Genomic DNA, 22291 nt, shown 5'->3' with positions numbered 1-22291 from the left:
ACCTATTGTCACTTGATCTTAACAAAGGAGCTAAAACCATCCAGTGGAAAAAAGACAGCATTTCCATAAATGGTGCTAGTTCAACTGGAAGACAGCATGTAGAATGCAAATCGACTCATTCTTTTTTTTTCTTTTTTCTTTTTTTTTTTTTTCTGGAGCTGAGGACCAAACCCAGGGCCTTGTGCTTGTTAGGCAAGCACTCTACCACTGAGCTAAATCCCCAAGCCCTCATTCTTATCTTCCTGTGCAAAGCTCAAGTCCACGTGAATCAAAGACCTCCATGTAACACCATATACACTGGAACTAATAGAAAAACAAAGTGAGGAAGAGTCTTGAACACATAGGCATAAGGAAAATCTTCTGGAACAAAACACCAATGGCTCATGCTCTAATATCAAGAATCGACAAATGGGACTTCATAAAATTGCAAAGTTTCTGTAAGGCAAAGGACACTGTCATTAGGACAAAACAGCAACCAACAAATTGGGAAAAGATTTTTACCAATCCTACATCCTATAGAAGGCAAATATCCAATATTTACAAAGAGCTCAAGAAGTTAGATTCCAGAGAATCAAATAACCCTATTAAAAATGGGTGACAGAGCTAAACAAAGAATTCTCATCTGAGGAATATTGAATGGCTGAGAAGCACCTAAAGAAATGTTCAACATCCTTAGTCAACAGGGAAATGCAAATCAAAACAACCCTGAGATTCCACCTCATACCAGTCAGAATGGCTAAGATAAAAAACTCAGGTGACAACAGATGCTGGCAAAGATGTGCAGAAAGAGGAACGTTCCTCCATTATTGGTGGGATTGCAAGCTGGTACAACCACTCTGGAAATCAGTTTGGTGATTTCTTAGAAAACTGGACACAGTACTACCTGAGAACCTAGCCATACCACTCATGAGTATATACCCAAAAGATTCTCCAACATATAACACATGCTCAACTATGTTCATAGCAGCTTTATTTATAATAAGCAGAAGCTGGAAAGAACTCACATGTCCCTCAACAGAGGAATGGATACAGAAAATGTGGTACATTTACACAATGAAGTACTACTCAGCTATTTAAAACAATGACTTCATGAAATTCTTAGGCAAGTGGATAGATCTAGAAAATATCATCTTGAGTGGGGTAACCCAATCACAAAAGAACACACATGGTATGTGTTAGCACTCTGTCTAAACTCCACCTCACCGTTACCTGGCAACATTCAGGTATGCTCTGCACCACAGTTACTTGGCAACAGCCAGGTATGCCTGACACTATAAAAGGGAGTGCTTTCCCCCTCCTCACTCTCTTGTTCTCTTGTTCTCTCTTGCTCTCTTCCCCTCTTCCCCCTTTCCCTCTTCTCTCCCCATTTCCTCCTCCATCCATCTCTCCACATGCTCATGGCCAGCCTCTACTCACTTCTATTTCTCTTCTCTCTCTCTCTCTCTCTCTCTCTCTCTCTCTCTCTCTCTCTCTCTCTCTCTCTCTCTCCTTTCTCTGGGACAAAATACTCATGGGAGGAAATACAGGGACAATGAGTGGAGCAGGAACTGAAGGAAAGCCATCCAGAGACTGCCCCTGGAGATCCATCCCATATGCAGCCACCAAACCCAAACCCAGTCACTATTTCTGATGCCAGGAAGTACTTGCTGACAGGAGCCTGATATGGACGTTTCCTAAGAGGCTCTGCCAGAACCTTCCTGATACAGATTAAGATGCTTGCAGCTAACTATCAGACTGAGCACTGGGATCCCAATGGAGGAGATAGAGAAACGACTGAAATAGCTGAAGGGGTTTGCAATCCCGTAGAAAGAACAACAATATCAACCAAAGAGACACCCCCCCAGAGCTTCCAAGGACTAAACCACCAAAGAGTACACATGGGGGGATCCATGACTCCAAATGTATATGTAGCAGAGGGTGGCATTGTCTGGCATCAGTAGGGGAAACCATTGACCCTGTGAAGATTCTTTTTCCCCAGTGTAGGAGAATTGAGCCAAGATGTTGAGGTGGGATTGGATGGGTGGGAGGGGAAGAATCTGCATAGAAACTGGAGGAAGGGTGACAGGAGAAGGGGGGAACCAGGAAAGAGGATAACATTTGAAATGTAAATATATAAACTATCCAATAAAAAAAGAAAAAGAAAAGAAAAAAGAAAACCACATCAGTACTCCTTATGTTTTCAGTTCAAACCCATACCCAGAGGTGTGTTGTAACCATGTTTGAACTGTATATAAATGAATTGGTGACCTTTGTTTTTAGGACTCCATTGCTGAAATCCACATACAAATTTGGAAAAAAAAAAAAGAGTCAGATATAACCCACAGTCACCAACATATGACTGTCCCAAAGCTTTCACAATCTCACAAACAGCTCCACCAGTGCCAGAGCACTTGTTCAAATGTAAGCATGTGTGGGCATTTTAGGTTCAAGCCCTACTGTAGTCTTTCTTATACATGTTTGCATTTTGAACCGGAACTTCTCTGGAACTTCCAAGAAATCATCATCAAGGAATTGGAGTTGTTCTTAAAGATTTTCTTCTCTTCTTGGGAACTTTTATTGTCAGGTCTGATGCTTAAGGGTTCTTTATTTTTAATTAATTATTTATTCACTTTATATCCCTCTCTCCTCCCAGTATCCCCTCACTTCTCCCTCCCCTTCTCCTCAGAGAAGGGGGAGCTCCAAGCCCCCAGTATCACGCCACCCTGGCACCGCAAGCCACAGCAGGACTAGATGCATCCTCTTCCAGTGAGGCCAGATGTGGCAACCAGTTAGCAGAACAGAATCCACAGGCAAGGCAACAGTTTCAGAGATAGCCTCTGCTCCAACTGTTAGGGGACCCACATGAAGACCAGGCTGCATCTGCTACAAATGTGGGGCAACTGGGTATAGCCCATTCTCCCTTTTGAGTTAGTAGTTCAGTCTCTGGGAGCCCCCAAAGTGTCCAGGTTGGTTGACCCAGGTGGAGTCCCTATTATCTTTGGATCCTTCGATCCTTCTCTCAACTCTTCCAGAAGACTCCCCAAATCTCATCTAATGTTTGGCTGTGGGTCTCTGTATCTGTTTGCATCAGCTACTGGATGGAGCCTCTCAGAGGACAGTTAAGCTAGAATCCTGTCTGCAAGCATAACAGAATATCATTAATATATCAGTGATTCTTGCCCATGGGCTGGGTCTCAGTTTGGAGCAGTCATTTGTTGGCCATCCCCTCAAACTCTGCTCCATCTTTTATCCCTGTACATCTTTTAACTGGGACACATTTTAGGTCAAAGATTATTTGGGTGGGTTTCTGTCCTTATCCCTTCACTGGAAGTCCTGCCTGGCTATAGAGGGTGGCCACTTCAAGCTTCATATCCCCCACTGCTAGGATTCTCAACTAGAGTCACCCTCATAAACTCCTGAGGCCTCAACTGAATCCAGGTCTCTGGCACATCCTAGAAAGCCTCCCCACGCACCACTGATTTCCATTCTCTCTACCCTGCTCTCCCTACAATTAATCCCCCTCCCCTATACTCCTCCCCATCCCCTCTCCCATCCAGTTCCCTCCACCCATCCACCTCCAGAATCTATTTTATTTCCCCTTCTGAGAAAGATTCAAACACCCTCCCTTGGGGCAACGTTATTTGGCTTCCTTGGGTCTGTGAATTATAGCATGGTTATTCTCTATATTATGGTTAATATTCACTTATCAGTGAGTGCATACTGTAATACATGTCCTTTTGAGTCTGGGTTTCCTCTGGATGACATTTTTCAGGTTACATCCATTTGCCTGCAAAATTTATGATGTCCTTAAAATGATGTTTTTAATTGTTGAGTAATATTCCATATGTAAATTAACCACATTTTCTTTATACATTCTTCAGTTTAGGGACTTCTGGGTTGTTTCCAGTTTCTGGCTATTACAAATAAAGCTGCTATAAACATAGTTGAGCAAGTTTCAATGTAAGGCCTCTTTTGGGTATATGCCCAGAAGTGGTATAGCTGGGTCTTGATGTAGAACTATTTCCAACTTTCCAAGAAACAGCCAAATTGATTTCAAGAGTGGTTATACAAGTTTGCACTCCCATCAGCAATGTATGAGTGTTTCCCTTGCTTTACATCCTTGCTAGTGTCTTCTGTCCCTTGAGATTTTTATCTTAGCTATTCTGATGGGTTTAAGGTAGAATCTCAGAGTCATTTTGATTTGCATTTTCCTGATGACTAAGGATATTAATGTCTCATTAATATTTTTTGGCCCTTAGAGACTCCTCTGTTGAGAATGTTCTGTTTACATTCTGGTGAAGATGTGGTGGTGGGATTGTTGGTGGGATTGCAATCTGGTACAATCATTGTGGAAATCAGTCAGAACACTACCTGAGGACCTAGCTATATTTCCAAAAGATGCTCCAACATATAACAAAGATACATGCTCCACTATGTTCATAGCAGCCTCATTTATAATAGCCAGAAGCTGTAAAGAACCCAGATGTCCCTCAACAGGAGAATGGATACAGAAAATGTGGTACATTTACACAATGGAGTACTACTTAGCTATCAAAAACAATGACTTCATAAAATTCATAGGCAAATGGAGGGAACAAGAAAATTTCATTCTGAGTGAGGTAATCCAATCACAAAAAAAAAAAAAAACCACATATGGTATACATTCACTGATAAGTGAATACTAGCCCAAAAGCTTGAATTACCCAGGATACAATCCACAGACCACATGACGACCAAAGTGCAGATGCTTCAGTCCTTTTCAGAAAGGGGAACAAAAATATTCATAGGAGGAAATACAGAGACAGAGTTTAGAGCAGAGACTGGAGGAAAGGCCATCCAGAGACTACCATACCTGGGGAATCCAGCCCATATACATACAGCCACCAAACCCAGACAACACTGCTGTTGCCAAGAAGTGCATGCTGACAGGAGCCTGATATAGCTGTCTCCTGAAAGGCTCTGCCAGAGCATGACAAATACAGAGGCAGATGCTCAAAACCAACCATTGAACTGAGAACAGGGCCCCAATGGAGGAGTTAGAGAAAGAATTGAAGGAGCTGAAGGGGTTTGCAATGCCATAAGAACAACAATACCAACCAACCAGAGCTCCCAGGGACCAAACCACCATCCAAAGAGTACACATAGACAGACCCATTGGCTCCAACTGCATATGTAGCAAAGGATGGCCTTGTTGGGCATAAATGGGAGGAGAAGCCCTTGATCTTGCCAAGGCTCGACCTCCCCCACCAGTGTCGGCGAATGTCAAGGCAAGGAGGCAGGAAAGGGTAGGTGGGTGGGTGGGGGAACACTCATAGAAGCATGAGGAGGGAAGATGGGATGGGAGTTTATGGATGGGAAACCAGGAAGGGGGATAATATTTGAAAGGTAATTTTTTTAAAAATCCAATAAAAAAAAAAGAAAAAAGAGAAAATTCTCTGTTTAGCTCTGTACCCTGTTTTTAATTGGGTTATTTAGGTTGTTGGTGTCTAACTTCTTGAATTCTTTATATATTTTGGGTATTAGCCCTTGGTCAGGTAGAGGGATGGTGAATATCTTCTGCACTCTGTATGTAGACTGCTGTTTTCTATTGACAGTGTTGTTTGACTTACAGAAGCTTTTCGGTTTCATGAGGTTCCATTTATTAATTGTTGATCTTAGTGCCTGAGCCATTGGTGTTCTGTTAAGGAAGTTGTCTCCTGCACCAATGAGTTCCAGGCTATTCCTGACTTTCTGTTCCATTAGATTTAGTGTATGCAATGTTATGTTGAACTCTTTGATCCACCTTGACTGAATTTTGTGCACAGTGATAAATATGGATCTATTTTCATTTCTCTACATGTAGGCATCCAATTAGACCAGCACCATTTGCTGAAGATGATCTCCCTTTTCCATTGTATCATCCTGCACTTAAGGCTCTTAAAGATCATTTTGAATGGATGTTTATGTGGTCTAAGGTAAGGAAGCACATGTGTTTGTTTAACATATAGAAACATAGTTTCCCAATGCCCTGTATTAAAAAATGATTCTTTGCGGACAGATAAAAAAGGGCTGAAGCACAACTGGATGACCTTGAGAAAGGGCTATTTTCAGATGGCAAAGGAATCAAACCAATCCCTTAAACAAAAATTTATTGACAATAAATAATTTATACATTAAAAATGATTCTTTGCTTGTTATGTCTTCCTGGAGTTCTTACTGCACATTGGGAAAGTATGTGTGTCGGGGCTAAATTCTTTCTGATCGCTGTCCTACTGTTTTAAGCCTGCTTTTGTCACAACTGTACTGTTTGCTACATCTTTGTAATATAATTTTCTGCTTAGTAACTTTTTTGCAAGTTCATTGTAACTAAAGCAATATTCTGCTAATTAATTACTACTCTTAGTCTCACATTAGGTAAGAATATTTGGGCTTTGAGATAGTATAGATTCAAAGTCACATAGCTCTAAGTGTAAGTGTCAAAATCCAACTCAAATTGTTGGTTATCATCTCCCATTATTTGATATTAGGTTCTGGCTTTGTTGTGAATTGACCCTGCCTGTTCCTGGGATCCATCTTTTTCTCACATACATGGGATATGACCCCATGTCCACTTTGAGGAATTGCTATGTTTATTCATTCAAGTTAAATCAGAAGTGAAAGTTCTATGTAAGCAACAAAATGTATCTGTCCTAGTTTATTACCAACCTATGTTACTAGCTGGCTGGGCCATTTTGGAAAACTCTGGCCTCTGGTTTTCCCTTCAGAAATGGAGAATTTGGGACTAGACCTGTGTGTGTTTGTGTGTGTGTGTCCTCTCCAGTTCAAATGACTCAAAGAGCAGTCTGAGGGGCTATAATTCTGTGATTGTCATAAGCCCATGTAAAGGGAGTATGGATTCAGAGGGACACGGTAATGCAGGCTTTCAAACTTGCAGAGACAGCTATTCCATGACAATTAGTCCCCGGAGGACAAATGACATGAGTGAGTGCTCCCTGTAACTGGCTTTCCTCTTTCACCTCTGCTCTCCATAACACATTGAAGAAGATCCTAGTGGTTTCCATCTCGCCTGCTATATACATTTACAGTGGTTTTGTGCCCCCAAAAGACTTATCTAAGAATGCAATAGGCCTACTGGAAAGTAACTTAGATGAAGAAATTGGTAATTTCAGCCTTTGACATTAACTGTGGCTACTTAAATCTCAGTGACTGGGTGATGCTCCCAGTAACACCCATGGACACTCACTGAGGAATACCCTGTTAATTCTTTTTTTTCCACTTTCTCACCTTCCCTCTAAGACAGTTCCATGGGATCTTTTACTAAATTTTCTGAATTGTAAAAAGAATATTCAGAAAAATGCAGGTAAATCCAGGTATTACCATGAGGTAGGTTATAGTGTTAAATTCTAATTATGTAATGTCTTAAGGATATGATCTGGAACTTTGTTACTTTCTAGTTTGTCCATCCATAAAATTGCAATGATAAGACTGTACAGATTTGAACAAAATGGTATTATGAACTATGACTCAATGTAAAATCAGTAATTGATAGCTGAATTAAAACCACTTAGTTGCTGAGTTTCAGGGGAATTTTCTAAGATCAAAATATGTTTTTCTATGTTTCTCAATTTCCCCCATCCAAAGGACACTTTTAATTCTTGCCCTTGAGGATTTTGCTTTGGAAATCATAGTAGTTTCATTTCCATTTAAATAAAGAACCTTATTTCATGACTACTGAAAAGCAAGAGACAAAAATGAGCCAGGATGACTTGGCAGACTGCTCATATACAAATCCATTAGCCCTGCTGGAATACTCCAAACAGCTCCTGCTGTTGCTCTAGAGTCTAGAACACAAGCCTTGATAACTCCTGGAAGATGATGTAGGTAACCCAGGCATGGCAGACGCTCACCCCGATGGATGAAACTGACGATTCTGTGCTTCTCATTGAACAGCAGCTCCAGCTTTGCCTCAGTGCACCTGACCATGTTTTTACTAGAACAAGATTGGCAAGGGTCTGGTTAACTATATCCACATAACAAAATACTCAACCAGTGTGTATAACAGTGTTTACATGATTCAGTTCTTGTTTCACTCATCTTGGAAAATGGCAAACTTATGCAAAGTCCTCTTCAAAGAAAGTGAGTACATTTAGAAATATTTTCCTTTTCCTCCAGTTTTTCTAAATTGTAACATAACAAATGCCAAGAAAGTTATGATAGTTTAGATCATATAAAACTATAGAAAAGAAAATCACCCACAACTTGTCAGTGCCCCACCCCCACCCCCGGCTTAAACTGAATACCACAAGGTTGGCTGTCCTATCACCGGAATGCATAAAATACTACTGAAATTAAGTGAGTTGCTGAATCAGGAGTTTTGCCTGTTGCTGGTGATTTGGGGTAATGTAATCTGTAAAAGTGTACAATTTAAAGATGGCTTTATCTGCTCTCATGGACAGTCTATACTGAGAAAGTATGTTAGCATCACTCTATGAGTAATTCCCCCATGTACATACTTATATGTGTATAGACACATATATAATATATATGTATGGAATGATGAATATCTGTGGTGATAGATATGCCAGAACTTCCCATCTGTTACATTACATCATAAATTGCCATATACATTACTGACAAGTACTAAAATGTCACACTGTATCCTACAAGTATGTACAACTATGTGTCCATTAAAATAGAAAATTTCAAAAAACACATTAAACATAAAAATTCCCAAGGTACTTAAAAGCAAATTCAAATTAAATCAAAGTATGATATTCTTAGCAGCACATCCAAAGCTGAATATACTTGAATATTTTCTTATATATAATGGAAATTCATTCCAAAAAGCTTGATAAACTTTCCTATACCAATTTCTAAGCATGAGTCTCATAAAATGAAGTGCTGTCTTAACTAAGTACTTTCAGTTTCTGAAAGCTTGCCCCAAGGTTATCCTTTCTTTTCTTTCTTTTTTAAATTTATTTATAATTTAGCCATTGCCCACTTCCTGGTCCCCCCTTCCACAGTTCCTCATCCTATTCCTCCGTCTCCCTGTCCCTGAGAGAATGCTCCCCCACCACCAGGTCTCCCCAATCCCTGGGTCCTCATCTCTGGAGGATTAAGCACATCCTCTCCCACTGAGGCCAGACCAAACAGTCCTCTGCTGTATATGTGTCGGGAGCCTCAGACCAGCTCAGACCAGCTCAGACCAGCCTGGTTGATGGCTCAGTATCTGGGAGCTCCCAGTGGTCCAGGTTAGTTGAGACTGATGGCCTACCTATGGGGTGGCCCTCCTCTTCTGCTTGTTCCATCCATAGGATGTAAGTATCTGCTTTTGTCTCAGTAGCTGATAGTTGGGCCTCTGTAAGCGTATCATAGCATCAGTAATAGTGTCAGCCACGGTGTCGCCCTATGAGGTGGATCCCTAGTTGATCGCTGAGCCACCTTTCCCTCAGTCTCTTCTCCATTTTTGTCCAATCCGTAAGCATGGGAGGTCTTTGCATCTTCTGAGATCTTCTTCAATTTCTTTCTTCAGAGATTTGAAATTCTTGTCATACAGATCTTTCACTTGCTTGGTTAAAGTTACACTGAGGTATTTTATATTATTTGGGACTATTGTGAAGGGGGTCTTTTCACTAATTTCTTTCTCAGCCTGTTTATCCTTTGAGTAGAGAAAGGCTATTGATTTGTTTGAGTTAATTTTATACCCACCCACTTTGCTGAAGTTGTTTTTCAGGCTTAGTAGTTCTCTGGTGGAACTTTGGGGTCACTTAGTATTATCATATTATCTGCAAATAATGATATTTTGATTTCTTCCTTTCCAATTTGTTTCCCTTTGACTTCCTTTCATTGTCTGATTGCTCTGGCTAGAACTTCGAGAACTATATTGAATAAGTAGGGAGAGAGTGGGCAGCCTTGTCTAGTCCCTGATTTTAGTGGGATTGCTTCAAGTTTCTCTCCATTTAGTTTAATGTTAGCTACTGGTTTGCTGTATATGGCTTTTACTATGTTTAGGTCTGGGCCTTGAATTCCTATTCTTTCCAGGACTTTTATCATGAAGGGTTGTTGAATTTTGTCAAATACTTTCTCAACATTTAATGAAATGAAGATCCAGAAATGAACCCACATACCTATGGTCACTTAATCTTTGACAAAGGAGCTAAAACCATCCAATGGAAAAAAAGATAGCATTTTCAACAAATGGTGCTGGTTCAACTGGAGGTCAGCATGTAGAAGAATGCAAATCGATCCATTCTTATGGCCCTGTACAAAGCTTAAGTCCAAGTGGATCAAAGACCTGCACACCAAACCAGATACACTCAAACTAATAGAAGAAAAAGTGATGAAGAATCTCAAACACACGGGCACTGGGGAAGATTTCCTGAACAAAGCACCAATGGCTTATGCTCTAAGGTCAAGAATGGACAAATGGGATCTCATAAAACTGCAAAACTTCTGTAAGGCAAAAGAGAGGTATAGCTGAGTTCTCAGGTACTGGAATGTCCAATTTTCTGAGGAACCTCCAGACTGATTTCCAGAGTGGTTGTACCAGCTTGAAATCCCACCAACAATACCCAAAAGGTCCTCCAACATACAACAAAGACAAATGCTCCACTATGTTCACAGCAGCCTTATATATAATAGCCAGAATCTGGAAAGAACCCAGATGCCCTCCAACAGAGGAATGGATACAGAAAATGTGGTATATCTACATAATGAAGTACTACTCAGCTATCAAAAACAATGACTTCGTGAAATTCATAGGAAAATGGATTGAACTAGAAAATATCATCCTGATTGAGGTAACCCAATCACAGAAAAACATACATGGTATGCACTCACTGATAAGTGCATATTAGCCCAAAAGCTCAAATTACCCAAGATACAAAACACAAGCCACATGAAGCTCAAGAAGAAGGTTGGCCAAAGTGCAGATGCTTCACTCCTTCTTAATAGGGGGAACAGAAATATTCATAGGAGGGTATATGGAGGCAGAGTTTGGAGCAGAGACATAAGGAATGACCATTCAGAGCTTGCCCCACATGTGCCCCATATATGTACAGCCACTAAGACTAGATAAGATTGATGAAGCCAAGAAGTGCATGCTGACACGAATCAGATATAGATGTCTCTTGAGAGACATAGTCAAAGAATTTCATATACAGAGGTGAATGCTAGCAGCAAACCACTGAACTGAGAATGGAACCCCAGTTGGAGGAATTAGAGGAAGGATTGAAAGAGCTGAAGAGGCTGCTTGCAACCCCATAAGAATAACAATGCTAACCAACTAGAGCGCCCAGGGACTAAACCACTACCCAAACACTATACATGGACTGACCATGGTTCCAACTGCATATGTAGCAGAGGAAAGCCTTGTTGGGTACCAATAGAAGGAAAAGCCCTTGGTCCTGCCAAGGTTGGACCCCCAGTGTAGGGGAATGTGGGGGGTAAAGGGGGGTGGATCAGGAGGGGAACACCCTTATAGAAGAAGGGGGGATGGGGTAGGGGGCTTATGCCCAGGAAAATGGGAAAGGAGATGACATTTAAAATGTAAATTGAAAAAATCCAAATTTAAAAAAAGAAAAAAAAGAATTTTTTTTGCTATCCTGTTTTTTTCCATATGTAATTGAGATTTTTTTGATGTGTTCTTAGATTCAGTTTGCTAGAATTTTATTGAGTATTTTACATCGATATTCATAAGCAAGATTAATCTGAAATTCTCTTTCTTTGTTAGGTCTTTGTGTGGTTTAGGTATTAGAGTAATTGTGGCTTCATAGAATGAATTAAGTATTATTACTTCTGTTTCTATTATATGGAATAGTTAAGGAGTGTTGGTATTAGGCTTTCTTTGAAGAACTGGTAGAATTCTGCACTAAAGTCATTGGCCCTGAATTTTTTTTTTTTTTGGTTGGGAGGTTTTTAATGACTTCTATTTCCTTAGGGAATATGGGCTGGTTTAGATAGTTTACCTGCTCTTGATTTAACTTAGGTATGTGGTATCTATCTAAAAAGTCATCCATTTCATCTAGATTTTCCAGCTTCATTGATAAAGTCTTTTATAGTAAGATCTGGTAATTTTTTAAATTTCCTCAATTTCCGTTGTTATATCTCCCTTTTCATTTCTGATTTTGTTAATTCGGATACTGTCTCTGTATCCTTAGTTTGGCTAAGGATTTATCTATCTTGATTTTCTCAAAGAACCAGCTTTTCGATTTGTTGATTCTTTTTTTTTTTTTATTAACTTGAGTATTTCTTATATACATTTCGAGTGTTATTCCCTTTCCCAGTTTCCAGGCAAACATCCCCCTCCCCCCTCCCCTTTCTTATCGGTGTTCCCCTCCCCACCCTCCCCCCATTGTCCCCCTCCCCCCAACAGAGATTTGTTGATTCTTTGCATCATTCTCTTTGTTTCTAATTGGTTGATTTCAGCAATGAGTTTGACTATTTCCTGCCATCTACTCCTCCTGGATATGTCTGCTTCCTTTTGTTCTAGAGCTTCCAGATGTGATGTTAAGCTGCTAGTGTATGCTTTCTCCAGTTTCTTTATGCAGGCACTCAGAGCTGTGAGTTTACCTCTTAGCACTGCTTTCATTGTGTCCCATAAGTTTGGCCTTCATTATCATTGAATTCTAAAATGTCTTTAATTTCTTTCTTTATTTCTCATTAAATAGAGAGTTGTTCAGCTTCCACATGTATGTGAGCTTTCTGATATTTTTGTTGTTGTTGAAGACCAGCCTTAGTCCATGGTTATCTGATAGGATGCATAGGATTATTTCAATCTTCTTGTATCTGTTGAGGCCTGTTTTGTGGCCGATTATATGGTCAGTTTTAGAAAACGTACCACGAGGTGCTGAGAAGAAGGTATATTCTTTTGCTTTAGGGTGAAATATCTTAGATATCTGTTAAATTCATTTGGTCCATAGTTTCTGTTAATTTTACTGTATCTCTGTTTAGTTTCTGTTTCAGTGACTTGTCCATTGGAGAAAGTGAGGTGTTGAAGTCCCCCACTATTTTTGTGTGAGGTTCAATGTATGTTTTGAGATTTAATAAAATTTATGAATGTGGGTCCCCTTGCATTTGGGGTATAGATGTTCTGAACTGAGACTTCATCTTGGCAGTTGTTTCTTTTGATGAATATGAAATGTCCTTCTGCATCTCACTTGATAACTTTTATGTTAAAGTCTATTTTATTGGATATTATGATGGCAACTCCAGCTTGTTTCTTGAGGCCATTTACTTGGAAATTTTTATCTAGCCTTTTACTCTGAGGTAGTATTTGTCTTTGGTATTGAGGTGAGTTTCTTGTATGCAGCAAAATGCTAGCTCCTGTTTGCATATCCAGTCTGTTAGCTTATGTCTTTTATTGGGGAATTGAATCTGTTGATGGTGAGTAATATTAAAGACAGATGATTTTTAGTTTCTGTCATGTTTGTTGTTTGAGGTGGTATTATGTGTTTGTGATTCTCCTCTCTTAGGTTTGTTGTGAGATGATTAATTTCTTGTGTTTTCTTGGGTATACTTACTATCCTTGTGTTGGAGTTTTCCTTCTAGTATCCTCTGATGGGCTAGATTTGTAGAAAGATATTGTTTAAATTTGATTTTGTCATGGTATATATTGGTTTCTCTCTCTATGGTGATTGCTGAGTATAATATCCTGGAGTGGCATTTGTGTTCTTTTAGGTTCTGCATGACATCTGTCCAGGATCTGCTGGCTTTTAGAGTCTCTGTTGGGTAGTCTGGTATAACTTTGATAGGTCTGACTTTATATATGACTTGGCCTATTTTACCTTACAGCTTTTAATAGTCTTTCTTTGTTTTGTGCACTTAGAATTTTGATTTTTATGTGACAGGAGGATTTTCTTCTCTATTCCAATCTCTTTGATGTTCTGGAGGCTTCTTGTACATTTGTGGTCATCTCTTTTTTTTTTTTTTTTAGGTTGGGGAAGTTTACATCTATAATTTTGCTGAAGATATGTTGTGGCCCTTTGAGCTGGGAATCTTTGCTCTCTTCTATTCCTATTATTATTCTTAGTGTTGGTCTTTTCATTGTGTTCAGCTTTTCTTGGATGTTTTGGATTAGAAGGTTTTTTTATGCACTGTATTTTTTTGTTAATAGCTTCTATGGAAATGTCTATACCTGTGATTCTCTCTTCTATCTCTTTTTTTTTAGTCTTTTTTTTTTATTAACTTGAGTATTTCTTATATACATTTCAAGTGTTATTCCCTTTCCCGGTTTCCAGGCAAACATCCCCCTCCCCCCTCCCTTTCCTTATGGGTGTTCCCCTCCCAACCCTCCCCACATTGCCGCCCTCCCCCCATAGTCTTGTTCACTGGGGGTTCAGTCTTAGCAGGACCCAGGGCTTCCCCTTCCACTGGTGCTCTTACTAGGATATTCATTGCTACCTATGGGGTCAGAGTCCAGGGTCAGTCCATGTATAGTCTTTAGGTAGTGCCTTAGTCCCTGGAAGCTCTGGTTGCTTGACATTGTTGTACTTTTGGGGTCTTGAGCCCCTTCAAGCTCTTCCAGTTCTTTCTCTGATTCCTTCAACGGGGGCCTATTCTCAGTTCAGTGGTTTGCTGCTGGCATTCGCCTCTGTATTTGCTGTATTCTGGCTGTGTCTCTCAGGAGCGATCTACATCCGGTTCCTGTAGGCCTGCACTTCTTTGCTTCGTCCATCTTCTCTAATTGGGTGGCTGTATATGTATGGGTCATATGTGGGGCAGGCTCTGAATGGGTGTTCCTTCAGTCTCTGTTTTAATCTTTGCCTCTCCCTTCCCTGCCAAGGGTATTCTTTTTCCTCATTTAAAGAAGGAGTGAAGCATTCACATTTTGATCATCCGTCTTGAGTTTCGTTTGTTCTAGGGATCTAGGGTAATTCAAGCATTTGGGCTAATAGCCACTTATCAATGAGTGCATACCATGTATGTCTTTCTGTGATTGGGTTAGCTCACTCAGGATGATATTTTCCAGTTCCAACCATTTGCCTACGAATTTCATAAACTCGTTGTTTTTGATAGCTGAGTAATATTCCATTGTGTAGATGTACCACATTTTCTGTATCCATTCCTCTGTTGAAGGGCATCTGGGTTCTTTCCAGTTTCTGGCTATTATAAATAAGGCTGCGATGAACATAGTGGAGCACGTGTCTCTTTTGTATGTTGAGGAATCTTTTGGGTATATGCCCAAGAGAGGTATAGCTGGATCCTCAGGCAGTTCAATGTCCAATTTTCTGAGGAACCTCCAGACTGATTTCCAGAATGGTTGTACCAGTCTGCAATCCCACCAACAATGGAGGAGTGTTCCTCTTTCTCCACATCCTCGCCAGCATCTGCTGTCACCTGAGTTTTTGATCTTAGCCATTCTCACTGGTGTGAGGTGAAATCTCAGGGTTGTTTTGATTTGCATTTCCCTTATGACTAAAGATGTTGAACATTTCTTTAGGTGTTTCTCAGCCATTCGGCATTCCTCAGCTGTGAATTCTTTGTTTAGCTCTGAACCCCATTTTTAATAGGGTTATTTGTTTCCCTGCGGTCTAACTTCTTGAGTTCTTTGTATATTTTGGATATAAGGCCTCTATCTGTTGTAGGATTGGTAAAGATCTTTTCCCAATCTGTTGGTTGCCGTTTTGTCCTAACCACAGTGTCCTTTGCCTTACAGAAGCTTTGCAGTTTTATGAGATCCCATTTGTCGATTCTTGATCTTAGAGCATAAGCCATTGGTGTTTTGTTCAGGAAATTTTTTCCAGTGCCCATGTGTTCCAGATGCTTCCCTAGTTTTTCTTCTATTAGTTTGAGTGTGTCTGGTTTGATGTGGAGGTCCTTGATCCACTTGGACTTAAGCTTTGTACAGGGTGATAAGGATGGATCGATCTGCATTCTTCTACATGTTGCCCTCCAGTTGAACCAGCACCATTTGCTGAAAATGCTATCTTTTTTCCATTGGATGGTTTTGGCTCCTTTGTCAAAAATCAAGAGACCATAGGTGTGTGCGTTCATTTCTGGGTCTTCAATTCTATTCCATTGGTCTATCTGTCTGTCTCTGTACCAATACCATGCAGTTTTTATCACTATTGCTCTGTAATACTGCTTGAGTTCAGGGATAGTGATTCCCCCTGACGTCCTTTTATTGTTGAGGATAGCTTTAGCTATCCTGGGTTTTTTGTTATTCCAGATGAATTTGCAAATTGTTCTGTCTAACTCTTTGGTTTGGTATTTTGGAATTTTGGAATTGGATTGGTATTTTGATGGGGATTGCATTGAATCTGTAGATTGCTTTTGGTAAAATGGCCATTTTTACTATATTAATCCGGCAAATCCATGAGCATGGGAGATCTTTCCATCTTCTGAGGTCTTCTTCAATTTCTTTCCTCAGTGTCTTGAAGTTCTTATTGTACAGATCTTTTACTTGCTTGGTTAAAGTCACACCGAGGTACTTTATATTATTTGGGTATATTATGAAGGGTGTCGTTTCCCTAATTTCTCTCTCAGCTTGTTTCTCTTTTGTATAGAGGAAGGCAACTGATTTATTTGAGTTAATTTTATACCCAGCCACTTTGCTGAAGTTGTTTATCAGCTTTAGTAGTTCTCTGGTGGAACTTTTGGGATCACTTAAATATACTATCATGTCATCTGCAAATAGTGATATTTTGACCTCTTCTTTTCCGATCTTCCCGTTATATTCATATTTGGATGTAAGGTTATGTTTGTGTGCTTTCATTCTCTTTGTTTTGTTGCCAAGACGATTAGTTTCTTGCTTCTTCTAGGGTATAGCTTGCCTCCTTATGTTGGGCTTTACCATTTATTATCCTTTGTAGTGCAGGATTTGTAGAAAGATATTGTGTAAATTTGGTTTTGTCATGGAATATCTTGGTTTCTCCATCAATGTTAATTGAGAGTTTTGCTGGATACAGTAACCTGGGCTGGCATTTGTGTTCTCTTAGGGTCTGTATGACATCAGTCCAGGATCTTCTGGCCTTCATAGTTTCTGGCGAGAAGTCTGGTGTGATTCTGATAGGTCTGCCTTTATATGTTACTTGACCTTTTTCCCTTACTGCTTTTAATATTCTTTCTTTATTTTGTGCGTTTGGTGTTTTGACAATTATGTGACGGGAGGTGTTTCTTTTCTGGTCCAATCTATTTGGAGTTCTGTAGGCTTCTTGTATGTCTATGGGTATCTCTTTTTTTAGGTTAGGGAAGTTTTCTTCTATGATTTTGTTGAAGATATTTACTGGTCCTTTGAGCTGGGAGTCTTCACTCTCTTCTATACCTATTATCCTTAGGTTTGATCTTCTCATTGAGTCCTGGATTTCCTGTATGTTTTGGACCAGTAGCTTTTTCCGCTTTACATTATCCTTGACAGTTGAGTCAATGATCTCTATGGAATCTTCTGCTCCTGAGATTCTCTCTTCCATCTCTTGTATTCTGTTGGTGAAGCTTGTATCTACAGCTCCTTGTCTCTTCTTTTGGTTTTCTATATCCAGGGCTGTTTCCCTGTGTTCTTTCTTCATTGCTTCTATTTCCATCCTCAATTCCTTCAACTGTTTGATTGTGTTTTCCTGGAATTCTTTCAGGGATTTTTGTGTCTGCTCTCTATGGGCTTCTGCTTGTTTATTCATGTTTTCCTGGAATTCTTTCAGGCATTTTTGCGATTCCTCTCTGTAGGCTTCTACTTGTTCTCTAAGGGAGTTCTTCACGTCTTTCTTGAAGTCCTCCAGCATCATGATCAAAAATGATTTTGAAACTAGATCTTGCTTTTCTGGTGTGTTTGGATATTCCATGTTTGTTTTGATGGGAGAATTGGGCTCCGATGGTGCCATGTAGTCTTGGTTTCTGTTGCTTGGGTTCCTGCGCTTACCTCTCGCCATCAGATTATCTCTAGTGTTACTTTGTTCTGCTATTTCTGACAGTGGCTAGACTGTCCTATAAGCCTGTGTGTCAGGAGTGCTGTAGACCTGTTTTCCTCTCTTTCAGTCAGTTATGGGGACAGAGTGTTCTGCTTTCGGGCGTGTAGTTTTTCCTCTCTACAGGTCTTCAGCTGTTCCTGTGGGCCTGTGTCTTGAGTTCACCAGGCAGCTTTCTTACAGCAGAAAATTTGGTCTTACCTGTGGTCCTGAGGCTCAAGTTCGCTTGTGGGGTGCTGCCCAGGGGCTCTCTGCAGCGGCAGCAACCAGGAAGACCTGTGCCGCCCCTTCCGGGAGCTTCAGTGCACCAGGGTTCCAGATGGTCTTTGGCTTTTTCCTCTGGCGTCCGAGATGTGTGTGCAGGGAGCAGTCTCTTCTGGTTTCCCAGGCTTGTCTGCCTCTCTGAAGGTTTAGCTCTCCCTCCCATGGGATTTGGGTGCAGAGAACTGTTTATCTGGTCTGTTTCCTTCAGGTTCCGGCGGTGTCTCAGGCAGGGGTCCTGCCGCTCCTGGGCCCTCCCCCATGGGAGCCCAGAGGCCTTATACAGTTTCCTCTTGGGCCAGGGATGTGGGCAGGGGTGAGCAGTTTTGGTGGTCTCTTCCGCTCTGCAGCCTCAGGAGTGCCCACCTGACCAGGCGGTTGGGTCTCTCTCTCACCGGGTCTGGGAGCAGAGAGCTGCTGCGGGCCAGGATCCGCGGGTGTGGGACTTCAGGTAAACACAGAACGTGCCCGGTCCTAGAGGAATTCTGCTTCCGTGTGTCCCAAGCTCACCAGGCAGCTTTCTTGCAGCAGAAAAGTTGGTCTTACCTGTGGTCCCGAGGCTCAGGTTCACTCGTGGTGTGCTGCCCAGGGGCTCTCTGCAGTGGCAGCAACCAGGAAGACCTGTGCCGCCCCTTCCCTCTTCTATCTCTTATACTCTAATGGCAATGCTTACATCTATAGCTACTGACCTGTTTTAGGTTTTCTATTTCCAGGCTTGCCTCTATTTATTTCTTTATTGTTTTTGTTTCCATTTTTAGGACTTGGACTGCTTTGTTCTATTCGTCAGCTGTTTCATTGTGTTTTCCTGTATTTCTTTGAGGGATTTATTTGTTTCCTTTTTAAAAGCTTCTACCTGTTTAACTGTGTTTTCCTGCATTTTTTTTCAGTGAGTTATTTATATCCTTTTAAAGGTCTATCTTCATGAGATGAAATTTTAGCTCAGCATCCTGGTTTTCAGGTGTATTGGGGGTATCCAGGGCTTGCTGTGGTGAGAAAGCTGGGTTCTGACGGTGTCGAAGTATATTGTCTTCTCTTAATTATGATCTTGTGCTTGTCTTTCGACATCTGGTTATCTCTGGGGTTAGCTGGCCTGGGTGTCTCTATCTGGAGCTTGCCTCCTGTGTCCCTGGATTGCAGCAGATCTCCTGGGAGCTCTGTGGCCCTGGCTGCAGCAGATCTCCTGGGAGACCTGCAGACTTACAGTGTTGAGAGAGAAGGACAGGCTAGCAGACCTGCCCCGGCACAGATGTAGACTGCAAGGGGGAAGGTTGTCCTTTCATTCATTCAAATAAAGAATATTTGTCCAATGATGAGAAAATTAACTAATGCATTTACTGTGATTACTAAATCATGCTAGTGTTAGTATACATGACACTTATCATGGAGTAATGAAACATCCAAATTACTCACTGCATTTAATGTTTGGTATTGAAAATTATTTGTGTGTGTATGCAGGAAGGAGGGAGTTTATATGAGAATTGTTTCTTCTCAAGCATTGAGCATCTGTTAATAGTTGGTTTTTATATCACAGGTATTACTATATTTTCCTTTTCAAAATTAACTTATAATTACTTTATCCAAATTTATTTGTATTTCTTGAGACATGATCTCACTATGTATCCCTGCTTTGCCTGGAACTCACAAAGTAAACCAGCCTGTCTTCAAACTCACAGCGATCCTCCAGTCTGTGCCTCCCAAGCACTGGGATTAATGTTGTATGCCAACATACCCAAGTCCAATTCACTGTTTTTTCAGAAAACTTTTTCTTACTAACTTTTTTATTAAAACTTTCATATATTTATTTTTAATTTTTTTACTTACTCACTTTACATCCTGCTTGCTACCTTTCTTCCAGTCAGGCCCTTCCACAATACTTTCCCTACCCCACTTCTTCTTCTCCTCCAAACAGGTTGGAACTCCTCTGGGTCTCTCCCCACTCTCACACTTCAAGTCTCTGTGACACTAATCACTTCCTCTCCCTCTGAGGCCAGACCAGGCAGCCCAGTTAGAAGAACATATCCCACATACAGGCAACAGCTATTGGGATAGTCCCCATTCCAGTTGTTTGTGACACACATGAAGACCAAGCTGCTACTCTACTACATATGTGCTGGGAGGCCTAGGTCCAGCCTATGTATGTTCTTTGGTTGGTGGTTCAGTCTGTGAGAGCCCCCCAAGGGTCCAGGTTAATTTACTCCTTTGGTCTTCCTATGGAGTTCCTATACCCTTAAGGGCTGAATCCTTCCTCCTCTTCTTCCACAAGAGTCCTCAAACCCTATCTACAGTTTGACTGTGGTGTCTGTATCTGTATGAGCCAGATTCTGGGTAGAGCCTCTTAGAAGACAACTTATTCCTGTTTGCAAGCATAACAGAGTATCAATAATGTTAGGGATTGGTTCTTGCCTGTAGGATGGGTCTCAAGTTGGACCGGTTATTGGTTGGCCTTTCTCTCAGTCTCTGCTCCATCCCCCATCCCTGTATTTCTTGTAGACAAGATAAGTTTTGGGTCGAAAGTTTTGTGGGTGGGTTGGCGTCCCTATTGCTCTCCCAGGCCAGGCCTGTCCACACAAGGCAGTCTCTCAGGCTCCATATCTCCAGTGCTGTGAGTCACAGCTAAGAACACCCCCATTGATTCTTGGGTGCCTTCCTATCCCAGGTCTCTTCCTAGGCATACCTCCTATACCTCCCCTTATCAGGCCCAGATTTCCATTCACTCACATGGCCATTCAGCCATCCCCTTTCCCCTCCTCATACCTGATCCTGAACTCCCACTCCCCTCGTTATCCCCTCTCCAATTCAGTTTCCTTTTTCCATCTACCTTCCAGTACCGGTACTTGGTTCATATCTATTAACTAGTACCTCCTTCCAATTCCCCCTAGAATATCTCTTCATAACTCTCCCTACTTCATGTCCTTTATTTTTTGGTAATTAATAACTCCTGAGTCCAATTAGTGCTGCACATATGCACATGGGTGTGTGGCCATCTATTGGGACACAAGAAACTGATCAGTGGCCAATTCCCCACAAGAGAATGGCTCTCTCTCCCCTGGGAGCTATAAGCTGCTAGGAGCTCTTTCGTCAAGAGATTTAAATCATATTTTTCTTTTAGACAGTTTATTGCTATGGCTCTGAAATGTCTACCTCAGTGTCATACAATGTATAAATCTATTTCATCTTTCGATGATATGTAAGAACTCTAGTAAATGCTTACATAGGATTTGTGGAAAAGTTTTTCCTTTCCTTATGAATTTAAAATATTAATATTGGTATATAGAAAAATCTTACCAACATTTATAGCTATTTCCAAGGTATTTATTTTTCTTTGGGCTCATGTCCACTATGCTAAAAATGATGAATTATCTATGACTATAGTATTAACATCTAAAGTACAACTAGTTTATTCAATTTTTAAAACCATTTCATCTATTTTCACTGACTGCCTTTTCATCTCAAAGTAGGGTAACTTGGTCATGGATTGCAGACAGCTGGCTTTACCTATAATGTTACTGTTAGTAAATACTAACTCAAGGATTGTAATAAAAATTATACAATCTATGGTTGGGGGAATGAAATATTTACTTTGATCATTTCTCTCCATCAAGGTCAATCTGATTATAATGCTGGCTCCCCTGTGATCTTTTGCACACAAAGACAATAAAACTAATAAAGAGATAATTAAGAGGGCATACGTCTTCATTACCCAAAGAAGTTTCACCTTCATGGATAAGGTTCTTAATAGGCCTCTACCTAGAGCGGGTTTGCCTCACTGTCTATGGGGCTGATAAGAGAGTTCTCAATTTCTCAAAAAGAAAAAAAATCAACACCAGCATTTCTATTCATAGACACAGCTGTCATTCACAATTTATCATCAACTATCAATAATGATAACCACCATCTAGTGAACAGACCTATGAACCTGGTTGATTAGTCTGTACTGGCCATTTTCAGTAACACCTGTCTCTATAAAGATTTAATTTGAGGATTTTTATTGTTCTTATTTTTTGGTATTTTTGGTATGGACATTAGGAACACTCTCAACTCTGAATCCTTTACCACATCTCATACAATTTTTCAAGGAACAACATACTCTAACATTAAGATAATCATGGGGACATGAAATATTGAAGTATATTCAACTCCTTTGGAATGCTTTCTGTGAAAGCTAACAAGGTAGA

This window comes from Rattus norvegicus, chromosome 1 (assembly GCF_036323735.1).
Source record: "Rattus norvegicus strain BN/NHsdMcwi chromosome 1, GRCr8, whole genome shotgun sequence".
In the NCBI taxonomy this organism is placed as follows: Eukaryota; Metazoa; Chordata; class Mammalia; order Rodentia; family Muridae; genus Rattus; species Rattus norvegicus.
The sequence above is the reverse complement of the archived record's forward strand: the minus strand, read 5'-3'. Positions refer to the sequence as shown.